This window comes from Grampus griseus (assembly GCF_964374135.1).
Source record: "Grampus griseus genome assembly, chromosome: 13".
Classification (NCBI taxonomy): domain Eukaryota; kingdom Metazoa; phylum Chordata; class Mammalia; order Artiodactyla; family Delphinidae; genus Grampus; species Grampus griseus.
Window position 1 is genome coordinate 38726993 of NC_139007.1, and position 9367 is coordinate 38736359.

Here is a 9367-nt window from a genome sequence, read left to right on the forward strand (position 1 = left end):
CCTGGCGTGAGTGAGGCCTGACCGCCAGGTTCAGAGTATCCCGTTAACTGTGAATGAATCTGAGGTCGATTTCCTTTATCCTTTATTGCATCCCCTGCAATGTAATGACTGCCGAAACATATTTTTTTAAATTTCAGAAGTTTGTCTCTCCTGTTAACGGGAAGAGCGTGCACACACGTGTAGTAATGGTGGACTGTGTGTGTGTGTGTGTGTGTGTGTGTGTGTGTGTGGTGGTGAGTTTTGCCCTGTGTGTGTTGCTCCCCCACCCTGAGGAGAAGACCTCTTGGCTCACTGGTCAGGACAGGTATGCCCAGTCTCAGGGTGTCATTTCAGGCGGCTTCTGAAATTGTTAAAGATGGTAGGGAGTCTATCTAATGAACCCCACTTAAAGAATAAGGAATATTTGAATCTCTTGGAAAGGCCGTCAAGAGGAAAGCAGTCAAACACCCAGGCCCATTTTTCATGCTGATTCCAAGGGCTGGTGAGGGGAAATTAAAAAGTTACCCTTTCTCTCTGAAAGCAGAAATAAAATACTGACAGCTCCAAACTCTGATTTCTTCTTTCTCGGTGTATTTGGGGAACACTGTACGATTAGGTATAATGTATTCTTTTTTAATTAAGAAAAGCAAAAAATTTTGTAGAAATACAATCACTGGCAAAGAGGTATGAAAAAGCCAGCCTCTCCTGGAGACCAGGGGCGGCAGGGCACAGCGAGGGGAGAGTGAAGTCCTTGTGAAATCATGTCTGTCAGACAAGATCTTAACGCAGATGCTCAAGTAACTGAAGAGTACAGTCGGCCCTCCGCACACACGGGCTCAGCATCCTCGGATTCAACCAACCACGGATCCGTAGGGCCGACTGTACTACACCATTTTATATAAGGGACTTGGGCATCCACAGATTTTGGTGTCTGTGGAGGTCCTGCAACCAAACCCCCACGGATACCAAGGGGTGACTGTGTATTATATTTGATCTAGATCTTTAGTAGGTAACATTTTATGCAGTTCGAATGAATGAAATATTTTCCTCTTGTTTAGTTTTATTTGTATGTATTTTTCTTTGTTGAATGATTGGTTCCGAGGCCTCTGCCACACTCCAGAAATATTTGTGCGGCTGCTTTAAAAAAAAAAAAACAACTACATGTCTGGTCACTTATTTCTCTAAAATTATCTCATTGCCTGGCAATCAATCTTCTCTCAATACACTTGTCCTAGTACATTATGTACATGCAAAATGTAAACAGATGTGAAGGAGGACCAGAAAAATTAGTTAATATTAAAAAAATGTACATTTTGGCTTCACATGTTTAACTTTTTTTTTTAAGAAAAAAAGCTGCATGAATGGAAAAAAAATCTGTATACAGTATCTGTAAAACTGTCTTATCTGTTTCAATTTCTTGCTCATAACCCATGCAAACTAGAACTCATTGTGGTGCCTGGCCATATTCAAACACCTAAGAGTCACGCAGTTGATACTTTGGTTTGAAGCACCTCATCCTTTCTTTCAAAGCGAACACTATCATATTGCATTCTTACTGAGGATTTTGTCTATCCATATGTTGCCATGAATTATCTCTACCACCTTTCCTCTCAAGAATCAAAACCAGTTTGATTTGGGAATCTTCTCCTTTCCAAATGAAATAGAGATGCAGTACTTAACTTTCCTTGGTGTTTGTAGATATTGCCTTGTGTATTCCATTTAAAACCGTAATCTAGTTTGTAAAAGAGATGGTGACGCATGTAAATAAAGCATCAATGACACTATCTTACTCCGAGCAGTTTTTTGTTCTCCTTCCCCCTTTCTTTAACCCGAGGAGTGAAATAGCTGAGTTTATCTCAAGGTCTTCCTGTGGAAGAGGCACAAAGCTGGAAGACTCTATCCTGAGATCTCTAAACTCAATGAATCCTGCAGACTTTTCCTCTGACCCACTTTTGACCTTCACAGGCACCCGTACAATTTAATAAAGCAGATTTATGGCATTGTTCATGGTGGCTGATAGCCTCTTTCGGCCTGCCCTGCGTCAGGTTGCCCCGGAGGAGCTTCTACATAGGGAGGCGGAATTTAAACTCTGTCTTCCTTGGGTGTCAGAGGTTTTGACCTGTCACAGTTTTGGCCCTAAGGAAGTCCTGCTCACGGGAGTCCAGCAGATGAATGTCGGTCATCACGGTGCCCTCCTTCACATCAAAGTCAAACATAACGCCTAAGGCTGCTGGTGGCAATAGCATAAATATTTCCTCTTAGCTAAGTTAGGGGGAACTCCGCCCTACTGTAAAACTATACTTAGTAGCCTGGGTTGTGGTTTTCCTATTAATAGACATTATAAAAATCATTCAGCTTTTGGGTTCAAAGTCCTAAGCAGCACGATGGACTCTTACTTCAGATCAGGTAGGTAAAAAAGATTTTAAAGTTTGCCCTTTGGGATAAATTCTACATTGGTGAAGGGTCATGCTTTCATAAGTCTGTCCTTATCATTGTTTTAATTTCCTGTACAGGTAAAACTTCATCTTCTAATACCAGAGCCAACTAGGAGAAGGTATTTCGTTTGCGATTGCTTTCAAGTTTTGATTCTGTCTCCCAAAAGGTTAAAGATGGAAATCCAAAACCAGCTTCACAAGATTCTCAGTAACTGAGAGTTTTCCCAAACCAGGTAAAAATTCAACTAAAATTAATTGAAGTTAATGAACAACAATTACTAAGTCAATTTCAAGTGTGGCAGTGGGCCAGAGGCTGTGATGGGCACCAGTCGAGCTAGACCCTGCCCTCCATGAGTTTATACTCAAGATATCATCTGTCTGCTCCACCTTGAGGAGTAAAGAGTTCATTGTTGCCGGCTCTCCCTGCTTCAGCTTCTTGTTTAAAAGAGGAAGAATCTGAACTGGTTAATCTTGCTAACACTTTAGGGAATTGATTTCGCAAATGTTTGAGTAGTGAGGGCAAAGCTTTAATACAGCACACGTGACGTGTATCAGCCTAGCCACGCACATCACAGCTGGAATACAGAGGTCAAAGGTGGAGGAAGGTAGAGTTCACAGCCACTCTAGTCGATCTGGCAGACACTCCACCCCCGTCCCCATGACCACTTCCCTGGGACATGGGGAAAAAGGGTGATGGCTGTGGTGCCCTCAGCTCAGCCCATGGTGGGCATGTGCAGGGGAGTGTGTTTGGAGGGTGGAGGTGAAGAGAGGAGCATCTAGAAGGGGACCCACCCTCCCTCTGCTCCATTGCCGTCAGGGAGAAGCTTTGGTTCTGGGCCCTGAGGACACCTTTGGAGCTGAAGGAAGAGGGGTCCTTCCCCTTGAATTTTCTTTATTTGAACATTAAAAGAGGAGGAGTCTCAGCAATATTTAAGACCTGAAGAAAATTAGATTGTGTGTGTGTGTGTGTCTGTAGTTCTGCCTAGTGTCCATCACATAGTAATGGCTCAAAACTTCGTTTTTGCCTTCTTTCTCAGAGGACTTACTAGACACACTACAAACATCTCCACTCCCACGCGGGGAAGAAAAGTCTCGATGCTCTTCTTGTCTTAGCACAGGCCCACCTCCGTGAGTCCTACATTCATCCATCCCACCAGCACCAGGATGTGCCAGGCACCGGGATGGCAGAGAAAACTGCTCCCATCTCAGGCTTCTCATAGCCGCTGGCCAGAGAGGCTGCCCCAAAGGCTGAGGGGGTCAATAGCTCAGCACCCCTGTAACTTCCCAACCGAACTGAAAGCCCTGATCTAGAAGAAATCACAGAAAACTTGGTAATGGTTCAGTCCAGGGACGGATGCAAGGGACTTTGGCTTTCAACTCTTCTCCTTATGTACTATTTTAAGTTATCAAAATGGGAGAGTGTTACTAGTATAAAGATAAATATGGCTTCTGAAGAGCCATGGTGGAGAGGCTGGCATTGACTCCGCTTCTGAGACTGGAAGGAATAAGGTGGGAGAAGGGGGTTAGGGAATAAAAGTGGAGATAGTGAGATAACTATACTGTTTGAAAGGAATCTGACTGATAAATGAATGATATCATTGCAAAGTTGTGTCTTCATAACTTTGGGTTTCCATAATTTCCTCCTATTAACACCTTGAATATCAGTATAGGAGTCACCTAATCAGAACAAAGGAATTTTATGCACCTGTTAATTATAAAAACTATATGCTTATATTGGATGCACTCTTAGAAACGTAATTATCTATTGCTCTTGTAACTTTTATATTAATATAAGAAAAATAAAAAGCAGAATAGAAATAGTATATGCCAGTGTAAACTGTGGCTGAGGAGAGGTCCTAAAAGGTAAAATGCTAAAATTGAAATAATTCTTGTGTCCTGGACACTTCTGGCCTAAAACTGGACTCAGGACCTCAACTGTTGCTACTGTGAATAAGCTAACGCTGTTCCTTGGCCACTCCGAGTCCCGCTCCAGTGGGGGAGAAGGGGTTCTTCTTCCCACCAAGATGCGACCATTGGGTAAATCCCCAGGTAGAAGGGTGTCCTCATCCCAGGACTTGTCCCCAAAAGACAAATGTCCATTGTAGCTGGCAACTGGTTATGGAATTTTCTGTCAAAATTATCTTCATTAGTTGCACTGTATTTTTGAAAGGTAATGCATTCCCATGATTAAAATGCTAGAAAGCATATCGCGATACACACAAAGGGAGAGTTTTCCTCCCACCGCTGTCTAGTTCTCTTGACTAGTTCCTCTCACCCTAAAGTTTCTTGGGTATCCTTCCAGAATCTCTGGTGCACCTACAAGGAATAAAAGCACAAATTATTACTTTCCCCTTTTTATTACACAAAAAGTACATTATACAGACTGTCAGATATCTTGCTTTGTTAATGATTTTCTCACACATGGAGGAAATATCAGGACGTAGAAAGCCTCCTCATTTTTAGAGTTGCATAGTATTCCACTGTTCATTGTATCCCAGTTCATTTAACCAGGAGTCCCCTATTGATAGACATTGGACATTGTTACTGAACATTTGTTATTATCAGCAACACTGCAGCGAATAACCTTATACATGTATTACGTACACAGGTCAGAATCTTTGTAGGATTAATGCCCAAACGTGGAATTACTGGGGCAAGAGGTACATATACATTTGCAATTTTGAAAGGTGGATCAAACTGCCCTCGAACGTACCAATTCACAACACCAAAATATATGCGAATCCCTGGTTTCCCACAGCCTCGTGTTTTTAAAGTTTAAAAAATTAACTTGCAGGTCTGTCTTTGCCTTTGCCCCTCTTAGCTTCTTTGTTTTAAGTCTGTACCTAAGGCCATGAGGGCCTGGTGAGAGTGAGGGGTGGAAGATGGGAGGGGCTTGGGAGGCAGACCCAGGGTGGCCTGGTGACTTCCAGGGAGGAAGAAGAGCTCCCGGTGTCGTGCTGCCAGCCTGCCCATCCAGTCTGGCCACGGGCCCCTCCCCTCACGCCACCAGCTCGGAGCCGCCCAGCTCAGGGTCATCAGCCTGACCTCGCAGCTGTGCTCCCTCACCTCCCAGAATTCCACAGGGGAGCTGTCACCCGAAGGAATCAAGTCTGGTCTCCTTGGCACCAAACCACACACCTAGACCTATTCATAGCAAGATTGCACAACCGGCTGGAGAACAGCCTGGCAGGGCACAGGGAGAACGGTGCTACTCCTTAGCCGGGCCCTGGCCCACTGGTGCCCCTGGGCAAGGCTTCCAGCTCTCAGAGCAGGGCTGTCCCCAGGAGGGGCGGTGGGGGGGTGGGGCTGGGGACCTCAAGGGTCTCAGCGGCTCCTCCTCACAAGTGGGGGGAACACGCTCCTCCAAAGGAGAAGCGCTGACACTGTCCCGCGGGCTGGTGCCCCGCCAGCCCTCCTCCTGCCCTGCTGTGCAGGTTGGCACGTGGGGTGAGAGGGGGCTCTGCTTAGGGAACGCAGAAGCCGGGAGGCAGGATTTTACAAAGAGGAAGCGGAGTCATTTTACGAAGAAGCCCTTTCCGTCTCTGTGGGGAGACGGTGTCACGGAGTAGAGGAGGGAAACAACTTTGGAAGGGACAGGCCTTGACTGGAGCCAGCCCTGCCCTTCACTAGCTGAATGGTGATAGGCGAGTCCCTTCATTTCTCTGGGCTTCTGTTTTCTCGTTTGTCAAATGGGACAAGGCTGCCTGTGTCTCGGGTCGTGAGGATGACCTGAGAGGGCACGTGGGAAGTACTGCAGCGCTTTCAGCAAGTCAGCAGCAAGCCCTTCGTCAGAAGTCCTCTCTTTACACACAGCCCACTGGCTCCACACCCCGTGGGGTGCTGTCTGCTTTTCTTTTTTAACATCTTTATTGGAGTATAATTGCTTTACAATGGTGTGTTAGTTTCTGCCTTATAACAAAGTGAATCAGTTATACATATACATATATCCCCATATCCCCTCCCTCTTGCGTCTCCCTCCCCCCCTCCCTATCCCACCCCTCTACGTGGTCACAAAGCACCGAGCTGATCTCCCTGTGCTATGCGGCTGCTTCCCACTAGCTATCTGTTTTACACTTGGTAGTGTATATGTCCATGCCACTCTCTCACTTCATCCCAGCTTACCCTTCCCCCTCCCCGTGTCCTCAGGTCCATTCTCTATGTCTGCGTCTCTATTCTTTGATGGCTTCTCATGACATAAAACAAAATTCGACATGGTAATGAACCCTGTCAGTATAATTAGATTGCACAGCAAGTAAGGTAACCGACCTGTAAGATTTTTCTGCTCTCATCTTCTTCAGGACCTGTTGGCAGCAGCCACGCTCGTGGTCCATGTCCTCTGTGCTGTGTACCATAGAATCATCATCATCACGAAGAACTCAAATGTCATGGCAAGACAGGATTGCAAGACTTGTTTCTGGCCCTGGCTCGGCCACTAAACGCTGTGTGGCCTTGAGTGAATCATTTCCCTCTCTAGGCATCAGTTTCCCCATCTGCAACATCCACTTCACGAACCCACCGGACTTCATAAGGCATCAGGACCAGCCTGGAAATGGAGCACGTGCTTTACAAACCACAAAGCAGGTATCAGAACCACAGACACTGTTTTGAGTTAGGAAATTGGCAAATGTTCATACATTCATTTTCCAGAAGGGAAACTGAGGCAGAGTCCAAAGTGGGCTTAAAGGTTCATGGTTTCTGGTTGTAACCAACCCCTCTGTTCCTCTGTCTCCAAAGTCACATGCTTAAGGCAGTGAGACCCTGGGGAGAGAGGGGAGAGAGTGCATCCTAAAGAAATAGGGAAAGAGATGGAGAAAGAGGAAAGGATGGAAGAGGAAATGGGAACTGGAGATGGAGGAGGTGGAAGGGGGAGGTAGGGTGTGGGGGGAGGGTGGCTTGCCCTGTGGTGTCTATTTCAGAGGAGGTGGTGCACCCTATGGAGATGTCAGCCCTGTAACCCATCTGGTGTTACATGAGTCTCTCCAGTTTCTGTCCTAAAGAAGTGAGATGATACAGGGGCCCACAAGGGCCCAGCTGGAAGGTCTCTCAGACACAGACAGGAGGCCAGGGTGACCCGCTGCTAATTTGAACAGTGCAGGGAATGGCAGCAGGCTGGAACCTGCCCTTGTAATAAAGGGAAACTGTCTCCTGGCAAGTGTGTGTGTGTGTGTGTGTGTGTGTGTGAGAGAGAGAGAGAGAGGCCCTCTGATGTTGCTGTCTCCAGGATGGGCCAGGATGGCCTTTCCTCAACAGACCCCTTCCTGCCCACCGGCATTGCTGTGGCTCTGTTGGGTGTTTGGAGGATTAAAGAGAAGCTAACCAGGTAGTTTGAGGCTTCTACCTGCTGTGTTTGTACGTCCCTGAGTGTAAAAGTTCAGGCCCCCCGACTCCCACCCCTTGGCTATACACAGGGGTCACTCCACCCCTGGAGGTGGAGCTGCCCCTCAGGCTTTAGAAAAGAAAGGAGCGGGATGGATAGGCATCTGGTTTTGCCTTTGTAAGTGATTTGCCTTAGGTGAGGAACTTAAACCCCTGTGTCTTCATGTTCTCCTCTGCAAAATAGAGATGATAATAATAATCATAGCTTGTCATGTTATTGTGAGGATTAAAGGAGATCGTGCATGGACACCTCTTAGAATGGACCTGGCACATACTAAGTGCTTGCTACACTTAGCTATGTTTATTGGTACATTGGAATTGCTCAATAAATCACAGATCATAGATTTTGTCATTCAGTTGCTAAAATGTAGCCACTATACTCTGTCCAAAGACAAAAGACAGCAAATCTTCAGAATGTGCTCCTTGGATCATGTCTATCAGGAAGGCATTAGGGAGCTTACGAAAAATTCAGATTCCTTGGACCCATTCCCAAAGTGCCAAATCAGAATCCAGCGGGGCCTAAAATTCTGGCTTTTCAAGTATTTTCCACGATTCTAAAGTACACTAAAGTTTGAAAATTCCTGAGGGTAGAAGGTAAGAATGCTCATCCATTTGGGGCATCCTCTGTAGTAGGCAGAATAATGGCCCCCATAGGTGTCCATGTCCCACTCTCTGGAGCCTGTGAATGCCTTAGGTTATATGGCAAGGGGGAATCTACGTTGCTAATTAAGAATTTCAAAAGAAGAAGATTATCTGCCCAATGTAATCACAATGGTCCTTACATGGAGTAGAGGGAGACAGAAGAGTCGGAACCAGAAAGATGGCATTGTGAGGAATACTCGACTGGCCCTGGAGATGGAGGAAGGGCCACCAGTCAAGGAATGAGGGCAGCCTCTAGAAGCTGAAAAAGGCAAGAGCCTCTAGAAGGAACGCATCCCTGCTTGATTTTAGCCCATGAAACCCAACCTGGACCTCTAACCTCCAGAATCATCAAGATAATAAAATGGTGTTATTTTCAGCCACTAAGTTTATGGTGACGTGTCACAGCAGCAACAGGAAACAAATATGTCCTTTTCAACCGGGTTGGATTCATGCCACTGGATCTGGAAGACCCGAGAGGGGCAGCCATGGGCTAGGGTGGGAGCCCTTGGCTGCGGGGAGCTACAAGGGAAGGGGACCAGCTGCCGCATTCACAGGCTGTCCTCACGGCTTTGCTGACCCTCCTCTGCCATTTGTACCTTGTTCATTTCCACTCTGGTGCTCAGAACAGCTGTTGAGCAAGATGCTTGTACATCACGGGGGCTCAGAGAGTCTATAAATTGCAAACAATCCAGAGGCCCAAAGAATCTATCGTGTTTCCCACCCCAGCCAAGAGGGCTGGAAGCACCTGGAAACAGTGCAGTTGGTTCTTCTCAGATCCCCAGGGAAAGGGGAGGAAACATGGCAGAGCCTCCCGACTGGAGTGGGGTGCCCCTCCCCCATACCCAGATTCTCTGGAGATGGAAACACAAGGGCAGTTCTCACACCCACACCTTCCCCGAGGGTGGGCATTGCCTGGCTTCATTCTCTCCCTGAGT